This window comes from Xiphophorus maculatus, chromosome 1 (genome assembly GCF_002775205.1).
Source record: "Xiphophorus maculatus strain JP 163 A chromosome 1, X_maculatus-5.0-male, whole genome shotgun sequence".
Classification (NCBI taxonomy): domain Eukaryota; kingdom Metazoa; phylum Chordata; class Actinopteri; order Cyprinodontiformes; family Poeciliidae; genus Xiphophorus; species Xiphophorus maculatus.
Window position 1 is genome coordinate 13,297,388 of NC_036443.1, and position 26,750 is coordinate 13,324,137.

The following is a 26,750-nucleotide window of genomic DNA, read 5'->3' on the forward strand; positions in this document are numbered from 1 at the left end:
TGATTCTACTGAAGGTTGGAAGATGGATATGGACAGAATGACTAAGAACAGAACAATAGATGGATGTGTAGGTGACGAATGAATGGATGGATGCAACTTTCAGAGAGCAGGACAGTGAATAAATCTGGAAAAATAATTTTTTTTCTATATCAATTTCTTCTTTCTACATTCCTCCAGCACAGCAATCGACTTAAATCAAATTCCAGACTTTTCCAGACTGTGCAGAGATCCTGTAATCAAACATATTTCTCACAGTCACACAGAAGCACCTTGTATTGCTCCTCACAGCCTAAACCTGTACTCTATCTCCAGAAGAAGACTAAATCCCCCTCCACTCCATTTGTGGGCTTCTCCACAAGAGCCTGAATTGACCCTGAGGCGGCTGCGCCGCAATTCAACACGTCCATTACCTCCAATGTTTGTAAGCTAGTGCTTCACTTTGCGGCCTAATACCGGCTGCTTGGAGACACACGGCACCTACTGGTTTCTGCAGCCCGAGCAAAGCTGCTATTTCATCGTCACATTTTGACATAACTCCAAGGAGGGGAAATGCCAGGGCTGTCCACCTTCAGCCCTTTTGCCTTTCCGCTAAATGAGGCACTTTTAAGAATGTAATGGCGAGAGAACCAGTGAAGGACCTCTCCCAATGTGCCATTGATAACAGAGGCTGGAGAATGTGAGGTATGCGCTGGCAGACAGAGCTATCATGAACGTGGCTCATAATTGAGTTACCCTGTAGCTCTGTGAGAGGCTGTGTGAAAAAGAGAAGATTTCTAGTGTCTCATACATTCACCAAGCCTCTGACAATTCAATTTTTTGGCATATTATGCTGTTGAAACGGAAATTTAGCCACTGGTGAAGCTGGGGTCAGGAGGAGTATAAATACCCACCGGGGAGACATCCAACGATGATTTGTACCAGAGAAGATTTGTATCATGTTTGTGTCTCCAAATGTTTATCATCATGAAACAGAGCAGAGCGAAGGAGTGGGGGGCTTACACGACATTTTGTCAATCAGATGCATGCCGGAAAAAGATTTACTAGTGTAAAGAAGAGATAGAAAAAAATCAACAGTGATTTTTGCCTGCTGTTGAAAAGACTCTTGAGATTTTAATATCTGAGCACTCAATCATGTAGCACTTCCACTGATATTCTGCAATCAAATATCCCCACTCTTCCTCTGCAATCTGCCTATCAGCTTAACAAGCCTATCCATCAGTTCAACTTCAACTGGAAGTCTAAATGAGCGTGAGAGGGGAGGAAATGTATTCATACAGCTGCCCTACATCCTCCAGCTACACTAATCACTATGCCACACAGAGAAATGTGCCAACGCAAAGGAGGAAAAAAACTAAAAAAAAAAAAAACAAAAATAAATTGGAGTGACAGATAAGACAGCCAGGAGGTTTCAGAGTGACGGCGCGGGCCAGCAGGAGCCATGAAGGATGCCGTCAAGAACAGTGATGCGGTGAAAGCAAAAACAAAGCCACCGAGGTCAGCACACAAAACGATTTCTACGCCTAAATTATTAAGCGACGTAACGGCAAATTCTGCTCAATCCTCGAGCAGATGGTCGGGGCGGTGGAGGACAATCCCCTCCTTTCAATGCCTTTTACTGATAGGGGGTAAAGAAGAAGGGGGTGGAGAACCTCCACCTCAATATGCCACAGGATGATATTACCGCTAATTAAGTAGGTATTTTATTTCATATGCAAACACCTCTGCTCTAACCACCAACCGCCACGACACAGCCGTCTACACTGATTTCTAGAGGGAGACGAGTTAAACAAAGCGTTCCTTATTTCTCTGTAGTTTTCCACCGTGGCGTAGTTTTTAATGTGTAACCCAGTGCTTTCTATCAGGGCGATGTATGAACATTGCCACTACAGGCTGCGAGTTAAAAATCTGCATTTTGAGTGCTTTTGTTAAAGGAAAGGGCCATGAGCAGGGCGGTGACCGGGTGAAGAGCAAGATTCAACCTCATCACCTCTAAAGCCTCGTACACGTGTAGCCGGGTCTTTATAAAACTAATCTCTCCAGCACATCGTTTAAGAAAATAATATCGTACACATGGACAGATATATAGACAAGCTGAACTACTCTTAAATAGCGTATTATGATTTAAAGTTAATAAAACATGAGATGATGTTGATTAGGAATCATGTCAAAGCAGGTAGGTGGATGTACTGGTGCATTATTTGTCGCAGACTGTAATACATAGGACACCAAATTTAAGTTTTTCCAGTTTTCTCACATCTCCATGTTGGTCTGAGTTTTCATAAATAATCGTCTTAGTGGTATGAAACTGAGACTTCATATGGAAAGGCCAACAAGCATAAAAATGTATTTGTTCTCCTAGATATCTAGCTATGTGTGGACTAGATCTAAGTCTGTTTCAAAGTTGGTGATTGTTGAAGAGAAAACACTCAACAGGATGCAAAATCTGTGAGAGGACTAATGGAGGGTATGATGTTAGGAATACAAAGTGTTGAGATGACCTTGAACACTGTACTGATTATATTGGTTAAGGCTACTACTCCTGCTTTTCCTTCATCATGACAAACCTCCACTCTCATAAAGCAGGTTGGTCACAAAGATCCACATCAGGCATGTAAGACATCTGGAATTCTATATTATACCAAATATCGCATCAAAGCAGTTCTTTGCAACAGCAGCTATTTTTCTATCCAATTGTCATGTGGATTTTGAGCAAACTTTTGAAAATGTCGCATAAAAGAAAATGTGAATTAGGCATGTTTTCTATACACTGCCTTGGAGCAAATCTACCAGAATATGCAGAACGTGATTTCGTCAGATGTTGATGCCGTAATAAACAAGATGTAAAGGTTACAAACTAACATGGACCAAACATCTCGGAAAAATGAAGAGTTTCCCCCTCCATGCTGGAGGCTTGAACTTTGAAACTATTCCAACTTTTGTGTCTCTAGTACGGTGCAGGCTCACTAGCGGGTGGAAAAGTTTGCTACGTCAGAACTTATTCGGCAAATGTGTTCCCATCTCCCCTTTAGAGCATTCTGTATTTTTCAGAAAAGCCAAAAACCAGCCCAAGCAAGCATAAATTTTTTTTTTGTAGAATTGAGGAAGTTATTTCAAATTTTGCAGTTTTTAATCAATCTTTTCTCATGCGACACTTCAAAAATGCGGATAAGAAAAACATTGATGGAAACACGGCTTGTGATACAGCACACATAATATTTCTGGACAATTACATTCCTATCTCCGAAAAAAGACATCATGCTGACATTGTGTAAAAAACCCACCGTCTAAGCTCTGTGCATTTCTTTACAATTTCCTGGAGTAGAAATTATGAGCTAATGAAGGCAGTGTGACACTCACCAGACTGTAGCCTTTACTTCAAGGTGTCTTACTTTAGTAAATGACGGAGACAGAAAAACAAGCATTTAAAGTACAGTCAGGCAGAAGCTGCTGCAATAAGGCTATGAAATAAGTAATACTTTTCTGTTCTTGTTATATACAGAAGATGTGCTGCACATTAATGTACCGTCAACACTGAAAATTGACTGAAATGACTGTAGGAGAGACAAGAGATGGTTTTACTAGCCAATAGCAATTTCCAGTTTTCTTTCAAGTTTGACCACGCCGAAAGATGTGCTTTGTGTTCCTCATTAGAGGTAGAGGTTTTACATTGCATGTAAAATGAGGAAATCACAAGATCACTTTCATTTATGCAACAAACATGTTCTTCACATTTAATTTGATTTCTATTAGAAAACATATAATTATGAACATGCTGTTGAATCATGTGTAAATGATGAGCGTTCTAGTCCTGAGACCTTTGACGAACAGAGACAGGTGTGTAATTGACTTGCCAATCAGAGATCAGACCCAGTTATGGGAAAATTGACTAATTCTAAACTGTGGTTGATTTGTTGATTGATTGGTTGATCTCCATATGTTAACATGTTTGTTCTGAGTAAAGGTGTCTAAGTGAGAAATTGACAAAAATCTGCAAAGTTTCATATTCCTTTGCTGAAGCCTAAAAAAATCATCTCTGTTTACATAAAGCTGAGAGTGTGCTGAACATTTTGATGCCTAACACATGGGTATCATGATGAACACAAGTGCTGCAGATAATGAAAATACCCTGAGGGTTAAGCTTGCATGCTGCTAAAACTGCAATCAAATCCAGGGTGGCATTGTAAATATTACCACATTCTGGATGAGTTTGCTTTCAGTCATTCCTCCTTAACGAAATAAAAATAAAAGGAGGAAAAGGGGGCAGATGTGATGAAAAGGCTGCTAGGGCGAGCAGCATCTCAGAGCTCAGCTCATAAAAACAGAGTACCTGGGATTTAAGCCTCTTACAGCAGTCGAGGTTTTTAGGTTCTGCACACACACGGTTCGACCACAAATACACACAATTAATTTCTAAAAGCGTGAAAGGGCCAGACCTGCGTGGCTTAGTGCTTTGACTAGAAGTGAATGTTTAGATCCTCTTCTATGTTTAGACGCCGACGACAAAGGGAACTATTTTCTGAAAATATTAACAGCAGGGGATTGCTGGTAGAATAATGGGCTTTTGGGGAAGGAATTTAAGAACAGAGTATTGAGTATTATACAGTGTACTGTGGTGATCCGGAGATTAACTCTGTCTGTTCATGTGTGAAATGGAGACTTGATCCCCGACTGATAGCGTCCTGTGGCTCCAGTAAACACAAGTTGCATTATACTCACCTTCCCCCCCCCCACACACCTTAAAACTGCAAAACACTGATTTAGAAGTTGCACCCTTAGCAATGAAACAACAAAAGGCATGTTATAAACACAGCCCGACACCTACATAACTCACACTGCCTTCAGTTTGATTGTCTCCTTGATACAGGAGGTGAACAAAGCTGGCTGTGTATCTGAGCTGCTGAGTAAGCCTCAGATATTCTTGGAATGTTAATGTTAGGCTTTGACCATGGCAGTCTCACTGACTTCTCCTCTTGTTACAACTCCATTAATGACAAGGAGAGCACTGCTCTGCTCTGCTCGTGTAGTGTGATTTTCTGATGGTGCTAGGAGAATAACTGTTAAACTGCCACTGTGTTATGAAACATAACTGTGAGCTAATCCTGTGCTTACGTTGTGTTTAAGCACGACATATGCTGCGTTCATGCACAGAGAATCAGCCTCAAATACGTCTGCTATTGGTAGGGCTGTCACTAAAAAACATGTCTTTATTTGATTTATTTTTGGACTCATTTTTAAAGTAACCGAATAAAGTGTGTCGTCTCCTCTTTGTGGATTATTTTTCATAGAGTATATCTATAAAATTCAAAAGAAAAATGCAGCTTTGGAAGCTGTAATACCTATCTGAAAGGCTACTTCACATCCTATTGGCTGGTGTTTGCAAAGCAACCAATCCAGGAGCACCATGCATTCTGCTTGGATCTGATTGGCTGTACCTCCTGGAGCGGAAATAAGGAAAATTGTAAAATTAAGATTCTGCAGTAGTGCCAGAACAGTTTCCACTGTGCTTATTAAAGCATATTAAAAAATACTGCGGGTCCAATCTAAATGACCAATTTTATTTTTATATTATTTTTTTAAACCAGCCAATGAATATGAAGAAAGCACCAAATCCCTAATGGTCTATCTGAAATAAAAATTAAAATTTAAACTTTGAATATGCATGTTGCATAGCTCAAATATGACAACCCGAAGTGAAAATGAACAAAAAAGGACTCGTTACAGTAATGAGAGCAACACTGTTACTATTTTAAAAGACATAACATGAATATTCAATATGAATATCAACTGTATTTCTGAACTGTGAGTATTATTTATCATTTTGCCTGGTCTAAATGTCATTCATTGAGGTAGTAGCATTATCTACACAGTTAAATGTCTTCACTTAATGTGGTTGGCTGCATTAAGCCTGACCACACATGGACAAAGCCAGGGCTCCTAAGATATTATTACTCTTTTTTTATGACATCATGGAGATGTGACTATAAAACCATATTCGGGTCAAGAAGCTGGGCTTCGGTTTTAAACCCCGGCGGTGTAAATAGATATAGAGCCCCGACCCCCAAAACAAACAGTGAACTTGCTCTTTTTGCTTTTAGAAGGAGTGTTTCTGTTTTATTCATTATTGGCTGAAAATTGTGATCAGAGAGTTGGAGAGAAACTCATGCTGTGACGAGGCAAAATTAAGAATAAGGGTGGTCATCTAAATATAAAATAAATAGATAGTATTTATTTTTCACAAAAACTTAGATTATTAGATAAAGGAACGATGCTAAAGTAAATTCTGCACAACCAGAAGGTCCTCAGTTTGAATCCGGAAGCAGTCTTTCTTCATGTGTGTCCCACAGTCCAGTTACATTAATCCATCTCTCTATATTGTCGTTAGCAGTGAGTGTGTTTGCATGGATCTTTGTCCTGTGTGTATCTCGTGCATCATGTTGTGTTAAACTACCAAACCAAGCAACGTGCTCAAACCTTCTACTAAACATCATCTAACTTAAAAAACTGTCAAACTTCAGTCGGTACGCACACATCTATCTGAAATCTTTCGATTATTGCCAAAACAATGGCGATAACCAAAAGTGGGTTTGTTTATATACACAACCCACTGCTGCAGCTGAGCAACTGTATTAGCAGTGCTGGTCAGACTGTGTTCCCCACCAATAAATGGCTGGAGTGTAATGTGCCTTGACCTTCTAGCTTTCTTTCAGCAGCTCTTTACGTATATTGCTGTCTCTCCTCGTATATCACTTGGGCAAATGGCGTCCTTCACCCCGCTGCCTCCTGTCCCCTCCCTTAAAGGCTGAGGGGACATCTTTGCCTCTGCTGTACTCAATTGACAGCCGTGGCAGCTCCCTCACATGAAGGGAGGGAGAGGGGGGAACAAGGCTCACAGAGGGGGAAATGATACAATGAATAATTGTCTTTCATAACATGCCCCACCCCTCTTTTATTAGCATCAAACAATAATTAACAGGGAACAAGGGGCAATGGAAAGTCTGCTTTCCGTTTTCTGGAACAAGGGGGTCAATATGCCCCTCAACCCTTCCCCCGTCCTCACTGTCAAGCAGAAGACACCTCATCGCTCTAAAAACACACTCTTAGCTTATTTATGACGCTCGGCAGGAGAAAAAGCGGCATTCGTGCTGGACTCAGCAAAAACTGGCCAGGCCACTTTACGCAGCATTTCACTACTTTCTATCCCCACGTCTCCCCCCGACATTTCAATAATGAAGACAAAAAATATATAAATAAATTGTTGTCATCGGGAGTGGGAGCTGGTGAAAATGTCCTTGTTTAACAGAGAAGTTTTTTTAAAAATAGCCCCAGACTGACAGTAACAAAGCCATTTGTGATCAAATTAGCTTTGCACTAAGAGCTTCATTGATCTCACAGCTCATCTGTGCGGATGAGTCCTGGAAAGGCAGCTGGTAATCCAATAGCAGGGATGGGGAAGTGCTTCAAGGACTCCGCTGTGTTTACCAACCTATTCCCCCGCACAGACGGCCCGACAAGTCAGCGAACGGCACTCTCCGGACTGATTGGAAGCCTCGGGGCCTTGGGAGCGACGGTGAAATGAATAAGAGCCGCAGTGTGACTGAAACCAAGGTACTTGAAAGGCGAAAGTAATTGCTTTCACCGCAGCTATCATGTAATGAGTAAACAGGATGATTCAAGCAGAGTCTAAACAAGCGCTTAAATGTACTGAGCAGTAACACTGGCCCCCTAATGGAGGCTTCCCTTCTTAATCCACATGTAAACTCTACCACAAAATAATGACTATCAATTTAAAGGATCTGGTCTCTCAAGTGTTAGCGCATCTTTAGCGCTTCAAAACGGCATCATCTTCCAATATACTCTTCCTGCAGTTTAAAATTATCCTCACCAGATGACAGAAGACATGCTCAAGTAGTTGGTTTTTTTTTTCCAAGCTGGACAGAGATCATTGAACACATGAGTGCCCCTCCCCCACGTGTAGCTGCACAGCCCAAGTAAGCTACCTAAAATAAGGCTAGTTCTTATGCTTGCAATACATACTGAATTTGGCAATCTGGAAATGCCCTGTTAGAAGAAAAACATATTTTATTATAGGTATAACATTTCATTGGGCCGCCTTTAGATTTGATTATAGCATCCATTTTCTGCAGCTTTGTTTCAATAAGTTTCCACAATGTCACAAGATTTATTTCCATCCAGTGTTGCATTCATTTTCACCAAGATCTTGTATTAACCACAGCTTTTAAAAAATATCCCATGGCCCATGGAAGAGGGTAAATCTAGACCAATCAGATCACATGACATTTTTACATCACTCTAGAGTCTAATTTGTATGCTCCCTTTCAAACTAAAGCCCTTTTTTCCAGTTAGCTCCACTGATTAGTGGCTATCTATGGCTCCACAGCTGTTCAGTCCCAATCCTTTGATTTCCCTTTGCATAGAGGTATAGAAAGGCTCTTACTTTCAACATTAAACAGCCCTGAGCGTTATGGTTATTTTACTTCAGTTTGATTACAAAGTGATGGGCAACTATGATCATTCAAGATTTCTATCCAACCACATTTCATCTCAAAGTTGCTTTTTAACAATGGGTTGGACAGTTCTTAACCTGATTTTAGTAGTTTTTGCAATATTTTCAGATATTTTCAGATGTTTTCTCTGCTTGATGCAAATTATTTGACCATTCTTAAACAAACCGACATCTTTTCCATGACCACAGGATGCAACTTTCTTCATGGCTGTTTAAAAAATTAGATGCTACTTATTGAATCATTGGGAATTAAATAATTTGTTGCCATCTGAAAGGTTATCACCCAAGACGTGCCTATGCAATTGGAGACTTGTAGCTATCTGCTTAGTTAAATATAGATGGCAATTCAGTGGCAAAAAACCCACCAAAAGTCATGGCATAGAAACTAAAGGAGCACGACTTATTGTCTTGGTAAGGTCACACCATTTTAAATTACAGTTGGGATGCTACATGCTAGTAAGGGGAGGACTGTCTTTTTTCAAAGATTTGTGAATATAAAAGAGCTGGCTTCTTTGTTTCCCAAATGTATATTCATCTGGCACATTTCAGAGCTTTCAATTATTATAATTATATGTCTTAAGCAGAACCAGAAATACTTGATTTTCTGTTAACAGCAATTAAATCGTGTGTTTACATTTTTGTCTACCTACCATAAAATTGCGTTTTTACTCCAAGTTATAATGAATGAGATGTTCGTACCAACCTGCCTATGGCTACAAAACACAAAGTGTAATGTGGGGAGAATCATTGAGGGAACATCTGTCTTTACACTGTAATAGCTTCTCTGCAGCCAGGACAGACACTAACCTTAGCAATCAATTTTGCATGATGTGAGTGACATGCAACAAGCAGCCAGAGGCCAGAGATCCCATGACATGAAACAAAGCAAAAGGGCAACTCGTAGTGCCGTTTCCCTCTGCCTCGACGATAATGCTGTTGTGCATTAAGTGTAATGCTGCAACTACAACAGTGTCGTTTCTCACACACGCATGGACGCACGGCTGTAATACATCAAGGATTCATGAGTGAATGCTCAACAACGGACTGAGAGAGTGCATTTCTCTCTCCTTCGTATCGCTGCAGCAAGGAAAAGCATTGAGGGCTCTTGAGCAGCCCCCCGACACACCACGAACACGCACTCCTCTCATACCACACTAATAACCTTGGGCTGTCTACCAATGACTTTATGAAAGCGTATGGGCTCTAAATAGAAGCTCAATTTCTCACCAGCACTCTGTAACGGCTCTATTTCAGCCACCCTGTCATTAAATATTTATCTTAGCAGAGTGGCGGATATCAAGGTGATAACCATTAAAAAAAAAAACAAATATAGTTGTTTTTTTTTAAACCACATTTTACAACCCATAGCTCTCTCCAACACTGTTGTAACATAAACCTATTTTTGAAAAGGATTATCTACAAGTGTTCCTTTAATCAATGCGAAGCAGAACCGAAGAAATCCCTGAACAACAGTCCCAGAGGAACACCTTCCTCTGAAGCCCTATCAAGAGGAGGATCTCCTTCACCGACAGCAGACTGTCTGAGTGGGAGTGAGTGTGTTTGAGGATGAAAAGATGTGCTGCTACCTCGCTATGATGTCTTCTCCAACAATCTCAGAACAAAGGCCTGAATTTTGAAGTGGAGTTATGATGGCACGGGGGCTCTTAAGGTCTTCTGTTGCTGTGTGTCCTATTGGTTTCAATCCTTTCTTGTAGGCCGGCTGCTTGTTATGCTCGTGAGATAAGTCACGGCTGTGGGTGGTTGGGTTTACTACAGCAACCGGTGTGCAGCTCTGGTGCCAAAGCCGACAGTCTGTGGGAGGGATTGTGGGCGTTATGGATCACTAGGAGACAGATGTCCAGTTTTGCCCAAAAGCTGACTCAAGCACTAACCCCTCCCCACCAAGTATCTGGATGTTTGCAGACTGGACTGCTTTCTGTTGGGAAGATCTTTTCTCAGACTTCAGCAGACAAGCCAATCTTATCAGCAAATGACTGAGCAGCGTAGTTATTTATGACACAGTGAAGGGGTGCTGGTCAAGTAGAGAATCAAGGAGCAAATCATGCCGAGCCAATAGCGACTTCCAGTTTCCGTCAGACCTGCTGACCCCAATTTAATAAACAAGAAAAAATATGCTGCAAGTCCTTTCGTGGAGGTAGTAATTGTGAATTCAGAAGAAAATGCAAGAACAGGGAATATTACATATTTGTTAAACTCTAAACACTGCATCAATGTACAAAGAGTTTTGCTGATGCATTTACTGGCCAGAAATGGTGGATTCTTTTAGTTACGATGCCTTTCTAGTTTGCGAAAACAGACAAGGGAAAACTGGCTGATTTTAATCTCTGCCAGGATGAGATTGCTAGCACTAACCCTAAATAGGATAAAGTGGATAGCTTTCTAATAGATTTGCGTTTCTCAAAATTTATGATACCAGCAGGAGTGCAACATAACAACCAGCTATAAAAGACAATGCACAATATGTGGGCAGTGATGGAAAAGATTTAACATTTTGGGTTTTTCATGGTTTCAGAATCAAAAGCAATATTAAAGAATATGAAACTCAATCTAGCCTGCAGTGCTTTTGTCAGTTTTTAGAAATCATGTCTTGACCAAAATGCTGCCACATGTCACGTTGTTAGTCAGTTTGACAAGCAGCGTTTATTAGCAGACACGGTCAACAAGACGGGGCAACCTAAGAACTACATACTTCAAAATAAGAGTTTTACTCCAACACCGATATACTCTTTCAAGTTTAAAAGTATGTACAGTGGAACCCTGTCGAGTTGTGGTGCAGTATTTGTAAATTCAACTATTCAAGAATTATTATGTGGAATGTGGCTCCAAATTGGTCCATTCTCAGATTTCTTTTATAGAGCATACCTAAGATATTCCAAAGAAAATGCAGCTTGGGAAGCTGAAATTCCTAGCTGCAATGCAATTCAACAAACTGTTGGCTGGTGTTTGCAAAGCACTGGCCAGCATTCATTTTCTTTGGCACTGATTGGCTGTACCATCAAGAGCAGAAACAAGACAGACAGTGGATGTCAGCTTCTGCAGTAACGTGAAGATGGTTTCTAATGTGCATATTAAGGTATATTTAGTGTTTAAACCATTAAAATAGGGGGGGTCACAAGTATCTGCCGATGGTTGATTTTGGCAGTTAGTTGTGGTCTGTCACCCTCACCAATACTGGAGGTCTTCTGTAGCTTAATATTCAGGATCAATAATTATTCTTTACACTCAATAGACCAGACAAAATTTCATGGTAACCACAACAAGATGGCGCTTCAAAAGGGAATATCTATCTTGATGAAAAATATTGTTTAATCTTGGAATTACACACAATGGGCAGATACATAAGAAACATTCTTACATGCTCCAGAGTACGAAGCTTTCATTTTTATGAAGAAAAAAAAGTGGAAAACAGATCTGTTGCCAGAAGCCATCTAGTGGAAATATTAGCCAGACTTTACGGGGCAAAAAAAAGAAAAAAGAAACCAGGCGTGACCACACAATGAAATGCAACTCTGATTAAGTATCAAATCAATTCTGCAATTACCCCTTAAGAGCAGATGACTGGCAGGGGAATGGTGCGACTGTCTTCCATGAACACAATGAGGTCTTCTGCTGCGCTCCAGTAAGCAGAATCAAGCCCTTTGAGCATCTGTTGTCTTTACCTCACCCCCTCTTTGTTTTAACGTATGCTGTCACAGTTAATGATTTCCTCAAGATTTCCATTTACCGCGAAGCATTTGCATGCGTGGACCGTGCCGTGGAGCAGGTACGCGAAACAACACGCTTACATCCAAGGCGTAGTCAAAGAGCGATTTGGGCAGCGCTTAGAAATTTCAGTATCAGCATACCGCCTTACAGTTTCTGCTTGTTTACATATCTGGATTGTGCAGTCATCCCTTCCAGAGAGAATCACCGCCAGCAAATACAATTACACCTCCTCCTCCCCCTGCCCCCTTCTCTTTTACAAGCGCAAGCCTCTCGCTGACTGCTTCGCCTCAGCTTGACAATCAAGCCCATTAGATCTTTCTGAGAATTAATGCTGGTTAACTTAAAGCACTGACACAAATCAAGAATAGTCATTAGGCTGTCTTTTTAGCATAAAAAAACAGGAATGATTTGCCGGTTCAGAGAGATCATCTCCCTACATGGAGCCCGGGGCAGCTTTTGCTGTCTACCTCATTATTTTTCAGAAGAACAAGGGCGCTGATGAATCCTGTTGGATTAAATGAAAGGTTGTCTTATTATGACCTGCCTTACACGCAGCAGCAGCCGCCGACTCCTGTAAGCCTGCTCTCCTCGGCAGACAAAAGAAAACGAAGCAACTCGCCAGCACAATAAATTATATAGATAAATCACACTCAGCTGAGCTGCGAAAATCAAAGTGAAATAACTGGAGTACATCACTCCCACACTGCTGTACATTCTTGCTGTGAGAAAAGCTGTCAAGCTTTTTGTGGATACTAACTGAGTAGACGAGTGCCAACCGTACAGCATAAGTGATAAAAAAAAGAGCCATTCATTTCTGCTTGGAGAACATTTTTCCAGATGTTTGCCTCTGTGTTGCTTCATTACAGAATAAGACGAGGTGGATTGCTGTGTTGTTTTTTTCCTCTCCCCCATTTAGGTTGCCAGGGCGACAAATAAAACGCAGAATCACCCACACAACTAATCAAATGACAGGGTGGCAACAAGTCAATATTGTCTCATTGTGGGGACAAGCAATGCTTGTGGATGGTTACAACTGGCGCTTCAAGGCTTTTGACTCGGGTGGGTCATAATGTGCCAATCTGCGTGCGGCTGTTGAGACCGAATGAAGACGCGGCAATTTAAGGGAGAGCCTCCATCAGGCAGGGTCTCATTTACCAGCTCAACTGACTGTGTCTCGAAGAGCATGCGCCGCTTGTTGTGAAACAGCTGCAGGTCGTCAAAGACAAAAATGTAATTGCACCTTGATCTGTTGAGGTTTGAGGATAAACAACTCGCTCCGAGAGCAGCGAGGAGAGTGTATTAGCAGAGAAACCTGAGTTATTAGGAGAAATTAGAGAAGCACCAAATGCCATCCGCTCAAGAAATCCAGGCTGGATCCATTTTGAGCCAATTCCTTTGGGCTCACTTCTCATCTTTAAAGGAGTTTTTTTTTTTTTTTTTAAATAAGGAAACCTGACAATTAGCTTTGCTATTCAGTACATCTTGTAAAACAAAGACAAGGGGGTTGGGGGGAGAAATACTTGAAACAAAATGGAGCACACATCATCTCTGCAAGCCTGGTTACACACAAGTGAGATCAATGGGCAAATTTATCAGCAAATATTACCATTCGCTGCTTGGCAAGTAATCATTAAGGAATGGCACTGATGAATTATTCATCGGCTAATGTATAATTCAGACTTAACAGCAGATTCTATGCATAAATAAAGCGGTGGTACATTTAAACACATTAAATGTTTACTTGATAAAATAGGATGTGAACGCGCAGTGTGAATACTTCCCCCGGTGATGTCGTTTGATTGCCACTCTCCCGTGGATGCGGGGCTGAAAGGTTGACACCTGAATACAGGTTATGGAGACAGGATGTGTGATCTGAACCAAAACTGACATCTGGGTGGGGTTCACAGAGGGAGGGGAAACAAATATAGCCCACCCTGCATGGTTTTAAGTAAGTAAGGACCAGGAGTGGTGAATACAACTAAATATGACAGCCGTGCAGTAATTTAATTTTCTGGCACATGATGATTTATGTTCTGTCACAATCTCCCTCAGACATCAGCAGTGTTTAACCCTCATATCGAGAACGCGAGGCTAAAAGGAGAGTCAATGGGGAGGAGAAAAAGTAGAGAAGCACCAATTAGGATTTTATAGATACCTTTTCTTTTTTTCTCTTTAAACCAGGAATATTTACACATGTAAAAAAATTAATCAAATCAAACGCGTTTCAGGCTCTATAACACCAATAGCAGTTTGACAGAAGATCAAGAAATTGCAAGATGTCCCGAACCTTTATCCATTTCTTATTAAACTTACAAAAATGACTTTTAAAGTTCATATGGCCGGCTGATGCATTGTTGATGCATCGACGTAAAATGGTTAATCTTCTTGGTTTGAATAAGCTCTGCATCACAGTCCTCTCAATGTTGAACCAACACATGTTCTTCGTTCATCTAACTTTCCATATATTCTTTTAAATATATTAGTCTTGCTGTCATTTTCCTGGTTTCCCACACGTTGTGAGTTTTGTTCTCCCTCTTGATTTTTTCTATCCTTTACAATTCTGACAGCCCGTCTGCTTTGCTGTCTGAACTAGATGCTATCAGACCTTTAATTTAATAAAATTAATAGCATAGTAAGGGGAAGATCCCATACCCTACTATGAAGCGTGCCTGCTCTTATTAAGATTAAAATATCAAAATGCAGAACAAGTCGAAAGAAGACAAAAATAAGTCCTGTTGCACATAATAAACAAGAAAAAACATCCGATTTTTCAGTATTTCAAATGTCAATCACTGCTCCGGTCAGATTAAGGGACTGGCTGCTTCACAGGTACATTTCTATAAGAAGAAAAAAAAAACCATCCAGGGATCTGATGGTGCTTAGAGCAGGGCGGATCCACAGAGAACACTATTTATGACTGAATTAACAAGGACAGACACCCCTCACCCAACCCCCAACCTAACATGTGAGAAAACGGCCCTCTGATGGGCTCAGCTGCTTTATACGTGTACAGACACAGATGATTGGAGAGGTGGTTTTCAATTACCCCAATTCCTAACTCTCCGCTTGTTCCTGAGGTTTATTTTAATTAAAGATATGGTCCCCCTCCTGCAAAACGGTCTGATTTTTCTATGAACACCGAAAGCTCCATTTCTGTAGTCACCCACCAGAGGGTACTGCCTCCTTAGCAGTTGCTACAATTGTTACCATGTCCATCTGTGGCCAAAGTGCTCAAAATGCCTCGATGGACTATTTGCAAGGACAATAGGTCACAAAGTGCAGAGAGAGCTTGTTCCATTTAGAAATGAAACCTGTCTACAGTCTCAAAAAAAAAAAGCAAAACAAAAAAAAACTGAAGAGTTTTCAAAACCAGGGGTGAGTTTCTAGAAAAGGGGGATGGATGGAAGTGGTGGAGACAATAGAGTCTCCTCAATGATTCCCCACCTGGCTTTTTGACAAAAAACGATCAATCTGGTTTTCTGTTTATGATCTAAAAATAGATTTTTAATGAGTCTATATGCTTTCATTTATGTTGGAGCGTCGAGCCGTTGTAATTACGACGGACGACAACAGAGACATCCAGTCTATTACCCCAAATGGAAACGATAAAGACCCCGGCAGACTTTCTCATTAGGGAGAAAATGAGAAGAAGCCTGGCGACGCTGCATCAAATGCAACTCAGCGTTCTGCGATTCCTCACACGTTAGATCATTCTGTTTAAAACAACAACAACAAACTCGAAATGTTACTCTGCCACCCAGCCACTGCCTTCATCCTGACATGGGGGAGAGGAAAGGGGGGAACGGTGCAATCCCAGCGAGGGCCATCATGCGAGCAGATTAAATAATGTTTTTTCAATGCCCTGTCAAACATCGAGCCAACCTCTGCAGAGCCAGACAGCCGTTGCACGGCGTCACACACACTATGAAGCGTCTCTTCCCCTCCGCATGGTCAGAAACAGCCTCTTTGATCCTGATATCTCCTCTCTGATTCCTCAGAGGTGACACTCGTACGTGCGCCCCGTATGTGAGCTGCATGTTTACTAGCGCTCCGTACCTTGTCGGCGGCGAGGCTCGTGTTTGTGAAGCAGGGGTGACTCACGCCGCTGCTATGTTTCTCTCACTCCCCACCCCCCCATTTGTTTACATGAATCAACAACGCAGACTGAGGACTTGGACCCCACCGATCAAATTCCACACTGGATTTAATTTCCCGCAAAACGCTGGAGCGAAGCTCTGCAAATAGAGATGATTGAAATGATACAGACAGGGGGGAGAGATGTGTGCGTGTAAATTAAGATTTAGGCCGCCGTATTCTCCTCTGAAAGCCGCTCCACTGCGAAACGCTCGGCACTCTCAGGCCATACAAATCCCACAGTGCAAAACAACTCAAACTCCTGTATACAACTCCATTAAGAGGGCTGACCACTTCCTCTTTCATTCAGTCCACAAGTAGTGAAACTAAATGGATATCCTAACCTCTGGGGGGGAGCGGAGGAACAGGATGCCATTTCTAAAATGAGTTCAGAAGGACGAGCTATGCAAGTTTTCCCAAGTGGCAGGGCAGCCCGAGATTATGATTACATGTTATCCAGATGAAGCTGAAGCCGGAATGATTTCTGTCACACTGTTGAAAGTGTTTAAAGATAGCAGAGATTAAGTCTTTAAAAAAAAAACAAAAAAACACTCATGCAGAAGCCAGGAGCTGACAATAACGGCAGAAAATACATGCATTGATTTTATTTCACTTTAAAAAAAAAAAAAAAAACAAAAGAAACTTTATAAGTGCCCTCCAAATGCAGAAAACACCCAATGTTGATGTGGAAACTTAAAAAAAAAAAAAAAAAAAAAAAAAAACACGTCGTCATTGTGCTGCTTTCACACAGTCATTCAGCAAACATCATTCAAAACTACATCTGGAAAGCGGCTAGCAGCATGTGTGTTAAATAAACTGCAATCCAAACCGACCTGGCTAAATGAATGTAATATATGACGCTATTGTTACCGTGATTAATCAGTGTTATTTCATATTACAGGCAGGCGCAATAATTATTGCTTTTCGGTTGTATATAAAAGCGATTACATCATTTACGTTACTTTTACTTTTTGTGTTTTAAAAAGCATTATGAGTAACCAGGCTCTTTTCACTCAAGCTCATCATCCAGTGAGAATCATGTTCTGGCCGATGCCTGCTCCAAACATTAAAACCAGCTGAACGCATCATACATTACACACAATTTCCATTTATTTTGTTTTTTCTCTCTTGGGCCCGTCCAGTCCTATGATAGATGACTGATTAGTATCACTCATCACACCAACACAATTATAATCAAAACCTAGCAAACAGATAACATTAATTGGAGTGCTATAACTTTTCCTTACACAAAATTTTGAGTAGGACTTGAAATAACTTCAAAATTGTCAAATCTAAAAGACCTTATATAAATCTCCCCATATTATATGGTGCTAAGTTTCTCCATTCTGTGCCTGAAAAAGTCATTTACAGAACGCACCAGACAAATTCACATCTATATGAATTTTAACGCCGTGTGAGCGCTCGCACGTTTAAACTGTGTGAGAAGTAGATGATCTTCTATTAACCTTTCATAGCCTGCAATGTAACATTTATTAATGAAGAGGTATTCCCCCAGAAACCGAGGGATCGTCCAATCAGAGGCAAATAAAACAAACATATACAGTAGATGGGAGGGAGATATTAGTTCCCCCTGTTAGTAAAGCAACATCTAAGTTCATTAAACAGCAGGGATTATTTGTTATCTGCCCCAATGTCCACACACCACGTGGATTTAGTGGGTGATGACAATTTTGATCGGTTATTTGTTACATTTTTAATGGTTTCTTTCTTTTTCAATAAACATTTCAATATAATAAATTAGGTTGACACCATTTTTGTCAACCAAGGATTTAGTCATTTCCTGTAATCCACCCATCGTCAAGACTCCAATACATAATTAATACCAGCAGGAGATGAATTTTGAGTTATTTTGGTTTGATCAAAAGTCACAATCTGTCATAGTTCATAATAGTCTGAATACTGAACTACAGAGAGGAGTAAAATGATACACAATGGTCCCAGAAAAAGGGTACGGAACAGTTTTTATGGTAACTGAAGAAGGCCGAGGTTGAAACGGTAAAGCCTGAGTACGCAGTAGCACAGGTGCAAATTGATCTGGAGCCATCACAGGCACAACGAGAAAAGCAAACGATGCCTTTTCCTACTCGGAAGCTCAGCTCATCAACACAGTGTGACGTGTTCGCATCCACATGACTCCGAAAAGGTGTGTAAACTATGGCGACGAGGAACGGCAGAGAATCCCAGCCTCTCATTGTCTTTATTGCAACATTCATTCCACTCAACCTGGATTACTCACATCTGAATCATCAAAAGCAGAGGTCAACTCTCGGCTAATAAAGGAGCATTAAAAAACAGAGAGAAAGAGACAATAAAGTAGGAACGGAGGAGATTAGCTCCTCAATTAGCAGAGCAATATTCTAGACTATTTAATAGTGAGGCAAGAATTTAGGAAGCAGCCGTTTTATTTGAAAGAGTTAACCACTTCCTCTTGTCTTCATTTGAATCTCTGTCAGGTGGAAAGCTGTCTTTGTGCTTATGACTCCATACACAACATGGATCTGTTTACAGTTATTTAGGTAAACAAGCCCACCTCCCTCTTCCCAGCGACTTGAAAACACCACATAAGCCCTCTTTTAGACAAATAACTGTAGACTGCGCCTAAATCCTAAGCTCCTAAAACACACACCCAAACACATACATACATCTATATCCCTCCAGCCAACCGTCCCTTCCTCCCTCCTGCTCTGTTCAACAACAGACTAGGACCCCCACCATCACCAAGCACACACAAACAGAACGAGAGCTGCATGTGCTTATGCCAGAGTTCATAGCCTCTGGGGTTCAGGAAGGGAGGGAGGGGGGGTTCAAGTTAATTTGGCCCTTCAACAGTTTGGATCTTTTTGAAGCTGATCTCACACCCACACTTCCCTAGCCACATTAAAAAGAAAGAAACCGAGCTATTTTCCATCTTTACAGTGTTATGGCACCAGAAAACTCAAATTGATAGTCCCATTCATTAAGAGGGGCCTCAGCCTGTGTGGGGGATGAACAGACAGCACTGTTACTGTTACCCTCCTTATTTTTCTTCCATCCCTATTTTATTTACCTGAATGTGACTTAGAGACTTTCTTAAATCAACCACATGTAGGCCAAAAAAAAAAACAACAACAACAAGAGAATAATTCATTCAATATGCGAGAACATGCGTGCCCAATTAAATTTCAGGATCTGACCGAAAAGTTTTATTTCAAAAGGGAATGAGAGACGAGTGACTTTTAGTTCACTGTAAAGAAATGTGGTTATATGACTCTAACAAATATTTACTAGCACAATCACTTTAATGGTGAGTTAATGGTTTCTTTATAGTTACAAAAGTAGAGTCAGAAGGGATTATATAACTATGCATAGATGAAAATGAGCAGCGTTTAGATTTGGACGTTTTGTGTCAATGTTTTGTTTTGGTTGTTTTGTTTGTTTGTTTTGAGGAGGGTGATTTGGAGTCCAAAATTACTCATACTCCTTACAGATTTAGGTTTAAAATGATTTTTATGAAATAAAATACGTTGTTTCTGATTAGAAATGAGGCAGAGTCACCCATCATCAAAACATAATAGTTGAATTTAAAGTGTCAGTTTTGGTTTTTATTAACACTGCAATAAAAAAAAGTAATATTTATACCCTTCTCAATTAGAAAAAGGAAAACTGTTAGTGCCAATTAAACCCAGAGTTGTGCATGTTCCCGCTGGTGTTTTAATTATTTAGCCTTAGCAAAGAGCTCCAAGTCTTTGAGGTTGGAATGTCTCCTTGCCATCACCCTAATCTTTAGCTCCCCACAGATTCTCTTTGATTCAAGTCTCCTGAGTAGCTCAAAAAACGTTAACATTACACCCAGTCAGGATAAACATTTTGGTTAAGTAAAAAAAAAAACAACAAACGACTAAACCTAAATCTGGCAGTGTGGGACTAATTCAATTAGTCTTTTTAACCTGCATGCACGACCCCAAGTTTAATTTAACAGACTTTTAATACTTTGGTGAGACTTGTTTTGACAACACTTTCTGCAAACATGCCTCCTTAACGCCCTGTTTAGCAGTCCTCAGGGCAGAGAGGTCGTCATGCTTACCTCATTCCCCACACAGAACAACCTATCAGTTATTAAAACGCTATTACAGAGCAGCCAGGTCAGTGAGGGAGCTCCACAGTCTACAGCCAAGTTTTACAACAATGCGGCCAACTTTCAGCTCCCCAGAGCACTCAAAACATTTGACTCCAGGTCACTCACGCTTCCTCCTCCGGGTATAAACAAATTTAGGAAACTTCTGACTGAAACTACAAGTGTTAACCCGGCTATCACCCACACATTGCTCCACCTTCCTCAAACAAAACTATCCTGCAATCTTTTCTCTCTCTTTTTTTTTTTTTTTTTTTTTTTTTGTAACTCACCCGCCAGTCTGCTGATTCTTGGGAGTCCCAAAGACCGCTGCAAACAAGTTGAAAAAAAACAAACAAACAAAAAAACAACAACAACAACAAACAAGCACGATCCTTGACGCGCGGAATGTGGTAAAAATCCAAGAACCGGCGAGAGGAGACCAGGGGAAGCTGGACACTTTGTGTGTTTTTAAAAATCCCGTGTTTAAAAAAAAAAAAAAAAGAAAAAAAAAGAAAAACGCAGCCCGCACGGGGGACGAGGGGGGCTCACGCAGGCGAGTAGTACTACTTGCTTCAACAAAAGACGGCTTCACTTCACTGATAGACTGCTCACGTCCGAAATAACCGAGGAAACGGGCGCCGCAACGCTCGCTCGGCCGCCCTCGGAGCCGCTCCTGCCGCCTTCGGCCGCGCTGTTGTCGCCGTCGATGATAGCGTCCACATGAAAAAAGTAGCACGGCGCTTGTTCCGAGCGGTAGGAAACCAGCGAGTTCTCCGTTAACAGGCTCTGCTTCCTTTTTTCCACACACACACACACACACACTCTCACACCACACACACACAGCTCCCCCCCGTCTGTTCTCCCTCTTTCCTACACACACACACACACACACACACACACACACACACACACACACACACACACACTCTCTCTCCCTATCGCTCCCTTCGTCTCTGTATGCCCTCCTCCTCCTCCTCCTCCGCCACCACCACCTCCTCTTCAGCTGTTCAACAGACGCATCCACATGGCTGACCTAGTCTTTCTTTATCCACACACTAGTGAAGGAGAATTACACCGAATGCACTTTTGGTTTTGTTTTTAAAAAAAAAAAAAAAAAAGCAGAAAAAGCGGAAAAGAAGCAGAGTGAAACAAAAACATGGAGTGGATTTAAAATAATCGTCGGGGACAAAAGGGTGGTGGAGGTGGAGGTGGGGGCGCCAATGGGGCTGTTGATTGATGAGGAAGAAGAGCTGTGCGCAACTGCATGAGGCAAAGTGGCCTGGTCGACCATCATCATCATCCTCATCAGCGGATCAATGATAACGCTTATGGGAATGTGACTGGAACACAAGGGCGAGACAAAGAGAGCCGTGAAAGCCTTAATAGACTATAATATGTTCCCTCCCCCCAAGCCCCCCTGCACGGAAATGACGCGTTTTAATGTATAAATAACGGCATATCAGAGCAGGTCGCTGGTTTAAATCTGAAAACATTATTATATGCACCTCTGGGGGAAACGCACTGAGAAGGAGGCGAGTGGATCAGGCTTGTGCATCTCATTTGCATTTTTGTACAATGAATTAATTAGTCACCCCACCCATTAAAAAGGCAGGAACAAGCAGGGATGATGATGTGACTATAGTTCATTAGCCATATTTGGGAGGCTGATTTTAACAGCCTGCACTTCGATCACACTTATTTTCCAGCCTTTGTGCTGCTTTTGTTTTAGGGCAGCCAGCCAGCAGTGGTTCTGGGTGAGAACCTTCTACCACGCCCTAAAAATAATAACCTGTTAGACATTAGGTGTTATGCTTTACGATACAGATAGCTAGACTAGTCTACCGCTTTAGATTCCATCTGTAGTGTCAACAGCAAGTCAAGGTATATTATCTTTTCTTACAGTTATGACAATATTTACAGCGTGTGACATAGAGAGGAGCACCCACTCTAAATTGATTGGACAAGCCATAAAAGGAAGTGACCATTTTTTTTGTTGTTGCTGTTGCTGCTGAGTGTCTGTGGCGCCCCCCAGGCCATGGCACCCTGGGACGTGAGCTACGTCGTCCAACATAAAGAGATAAAACTGTTCAAATCTCACATAATATTCAATATATCTGTATTGTTTTCTGAAAACTTGGATTAGACCCAACAAGCAGTTATTTTAGGTCTGATCTCTCCATTTGGTACAGTTGACTAATGAAATGTACAGGATTATGGCAAATCATCAAACTGTAATAATTTGGGGGGGGGGGAGATATCAAGTAGTTATTAGATTCACAACATTGTCTTACAGTAAAGAAAGAAATGTTATAATCCTATGTTTAACTCACAGGTTGTCAAAGTGGGTATGAAGTAACACATGCTAAACATAAAATCTAAATGGAATGAGTTTAAGGGGGCAAAATGATCAGAATCGGCTCAACTTTCCTCTCAATTTTGTACTACATCATGATATTAATGTTTTAAAAAAAACCATAACTTTGGTAACTTAATAGATTTTAACTGTTGGTCGTTGTGTGAAAACTGTTGCAACCTATTTATTTTGTTTGGGTCAGACACCTGTAATGAAATGAAAGATTAGGACACCTGCTCGCACTATTAGCAACTCTAAGCAACCTTGTTATGGTAGATGTTATTTGTCGGAGTCATTCAACAATATTTTCTGATATGGTTTAATGTTGAAATTGCTTTTAAGTCAAACCTCGTACCAATGATCCCAAGGCGGACAGCTCCATTTAAAGTAGTCCACTGCAAAACTACTAAATGGTGAAGGGGCAAAAAGATCCGAACGGCAGGCCATCAACAACTCCAGATTGTTTCGTCTTTGTCTACAGAGATAATAAGAACTCTCGCCACACATGTAGAAGTGAGGGCGGCAAAACAAAGACGGCCTCTCTTAACTTATAAATTAAAAGGATCATTTTCATTAAACCAAGCTAGTAGCTTGACACATTTTCATCGTCTTAAACGTGATATTGGATCGCTGTCAGAATCCAATTAACTAAAGCAAATAGTCTGGTGCTGTGGGCTCTTTTTTGCACTAAGCCAAACAGGGGCAGCAGGAGAGATGGGCAGTGAGGATCAATAGAAATTGAGTTGAGGACGGGATGGAGAGAGGGGGGGGGGCTTCATTGTGCTACAAACCACGTTGGTCGTCTTTGCTTTAGCAGCGCTGGGGGTGGTAAGGCTTCTGCTGTGTGCTGCTAAAACCTCCCTCCAGCTCTACGGGCAAATTGTCCAGAGAAGTCGTACTTCCCCGCCCCCCTTCACACAGTAACCCAACACCACAGCAGCCGTTGCACCTCCCTTATCACAGTATGTATACATTTCACAAGGTCAACGTTTATGATATTTACTCCCACCCACACACAGTTTGGACACCGTTCCTCGGCTACACAACTATTCAAAGGCCTCGGGGCTGATAAGGAGGTGCAAATGCACATCTATCTCGATTTCTAATGCACAATTTGACAGTTTACCACCAAATGTTTAAAGAAGAAGAGTCAAACGGCAGCGTTTGCAGGACAACGCGAGACACTCGCCGGGCTCAGTGCAGCAGCGAAGCGCGCCGAGTGCTGTGAGTCCTCTCTGAGGGCTGTGCACGCCAAAGCTGGATTGGCTGGAGGGGGAGGCTTCCCTTCCCTGGCAGATGAGATCCCATTATCAGGCAGACGAGAACTCCACCTCCAGGATTTCACAGCTCCTCTGTTTATCACATGGCTCTGTCAAGTTGGGCACCATTAACCGATAATGAAAGAAGACAACCGGTGCAGTTACAAGCAAAGCACTCCACATTCTACAGGCCTAAGCATGTATCTGGGAAGCTGACTGTGTCTATTCAATTCTGCTCTGCATTCAAACAGGCCATCACAATACCTTTTTTTTCTCCCCTGAGCACCTTCTTCTACAGCTATTGTGCTTCAGATCCTGACAGAATAAAAATGCTACTAACCTGCTCTCTGTTCTGAATTCAAGGGAAATTAAATCCAACAGGGCTGTGAGCTCTTTGGAGAAAGAAAAAGACCTTTCTCATCAATTTAAAAGAACGCTTCCCTTTAAGAGGAAATAACTGCACGGGTAGATGCATCATTAAAAGCACAGGTAAATTAATCCACAGTTCTGTCAAAAAGTATTTGCCCATTTACATATGTATTTTACTATTTGTTTCAGCTCAGCTCATGAAATGCGTTTCAATGTCAGAGAAAGTTAACATGAATGTACACAAAACTGTAATTTGTAGACCTGACCTGTAGACTTGAGAAACCAGAACTTGTTTGACCAAATGAAGTATGTTAAAAAAAAAAAAAAGATTCACAAAGAAGCACACCATGCATCGATCTAAAGACATGATGACAAACACAGTCATTGGGATCCATTAGTCTGGAAATGGTTACAAGTCCAGAGAACCACATGGAGAGTCATTATTCACTCACAAAGAAAACCTGGAACCTCACAAAGAGTACACAAAATAATTTTAAGAGTGAATTAGCGACTGCGGGCCTAAATTATCTCAGATAAAGTTTACTATTGAACAATAAGGCAAATAGATTTGGCAAAAATGTCCTCTATGAAAGAGTTTAAAGATCAAATCTACCGCGGAACATATAGGCTCATCTTAAATTTACAGAAAAACATATTGATAACTAAGACTTTTGGGGAAATAATCTGCAAATTGGCTGACAGTGATGGCAGTGTCATGATCTTCTTGAAGAGGCTGATTTGCTTCTTCAAGATGTGGATAAATTGTTGTAATTCAATTGTTAGGTTTAGGGAGAAACTGCTTGTCACATAGGTACAAGCTGGTTAAATAGCTTTTTCCCCTTCATAAGTGAAATAATCATTTGGAAAACCACTTGTTGAATTTACTCAGTTATCACTGTCTAATAGTACAATGAAAAATGTAATCAAGGCAAAGAAAACAACAAAATAAAACCCCAACTATCCCCATTCCTTGCCTGTCTAATCCTTCCACACCTTATATGCCTTTATAGACACGTAAACACATTAAAAATGGATACTTGGCTGACACAAACGATTTGCTATCGTCTGATTTCTTTACAGTGGAGGAAGAAGGAAAAAAAACAAACACAAAAAAACCCCACACATGCCACTTAGAGGAGGCAAATGGAGCCAGCATGGGAGCTAACAGTAAAAGTGCTCAGCAATACAAATAAGTCAGCCAGTAGCTTAAACAACAGGGGAAAAAAACAAGTGACACGGATGACTGAGCCAAAGCTGAGAGGAGAGAGACTTGGCAAGCCTCAGAGGCCTCGGCCTCTTAAGCACTCATATCTAGTAAGTTAATTTAATACATTCACCAGCGTGAGTGGACGAGTAATGTGAAGAGGGGCTTGGGAGAGGAAAACAGACTTGTAAACCAAAAAGCGGGTTAGGTTTGATGGTGGTGCTGGTAGTAGGTGAGGGAGATTGTGAGTCAGTAGCTCAAGTTTAACACATGACTAAATCTCTAAAGTCTAACACGCTCACCTCCCTGGTGCAGAAATATCATAAAAAGTGGGAAAAAATGACTGTGCTAGATTGGACTTCATGCAGGCATTATCTGAAGCAACCTCTCTTCTTGTATTAGGAGTAGGAACAGTGGTTTTCCAGATGGGGGCTTTAAAGCAGCCACACGTACTATATCCATAAAGAACAAAGACTCTGTGTGAGCACTGTTAGAAGTTACTGTTCCTCATACGTCGTCCCTCCCCTTTCTCTTGCTGGCAGGCAAGACTGACTTCAAATCATTCGTTGCCCTTTTTAGCCTTCACAGAACCTTAAAGGGAGCACTTTACAAGTTAGAGGAAATCTGAGGGAAAAATAGGCCTCAACACGACTAATTAAAACAAGACAGTTTGCCTGGAGGGGGTCGGGAGTAAGGGGAAACTATAAAACAATCCTATTCAATTCCTCAGAAAGTTACTCAAGGAAAACACTCAAGGAAGTGTTTGCTTAATTTATTCTTTAAGGTCTTTTCATAAATCTGCCGAAATGTTTTTCACGATTCACAAACACGAACCTTAATTTCACTGGGGTTTTATTTGATAAGATTCATGCAAAGAAGCACATAATTGTGAAGTGGAATGACAAAAACACACGCTGTTTTTTTTTTTTTTCAGATAAACATCTAAAGGATATGATCTGTGTGTGGGTTAAGCCCTCTATGAGTCTGTACAGATCACATTTTACTGTAATTGCAGCTGCGAGGGATACATATTCAAGGTTTCCCCCAGAAAACTTGCTAAGTCGTGT

The 26,750-nt window shown here is 41.2% G+C and overlaps 1 protein-coding gene across 3 annotated transcripts in view; it reads right to left on the minus strand.

The window, feature by feature from the left end:
• rere (arginine-glutamic acid dipeptide repeats) overlaps positions 1-26,750 on the minus strand; it is a 177,258-nt gene that overhangs the window by 103,359 nt on the left and 47,149 nt on the right. Inside the window, exon 1 of one of the 3 annotated variants that reach the window (XM_023332018.1) lies at positions 20,789-21,347. The exons of 1 other annotated variant lie outside the window; for it this stretch is intronic. The gene's annotated coding sequence lies outside the window, so the exon portion shown is untranslated. Of the gene's footprint in view, positions 1-20,788; positions 21,348-26,750 lie in introns of those variants that run through there. One more of the 3 variants, XM_023331911.1, reaches the window with a different exon arrangement.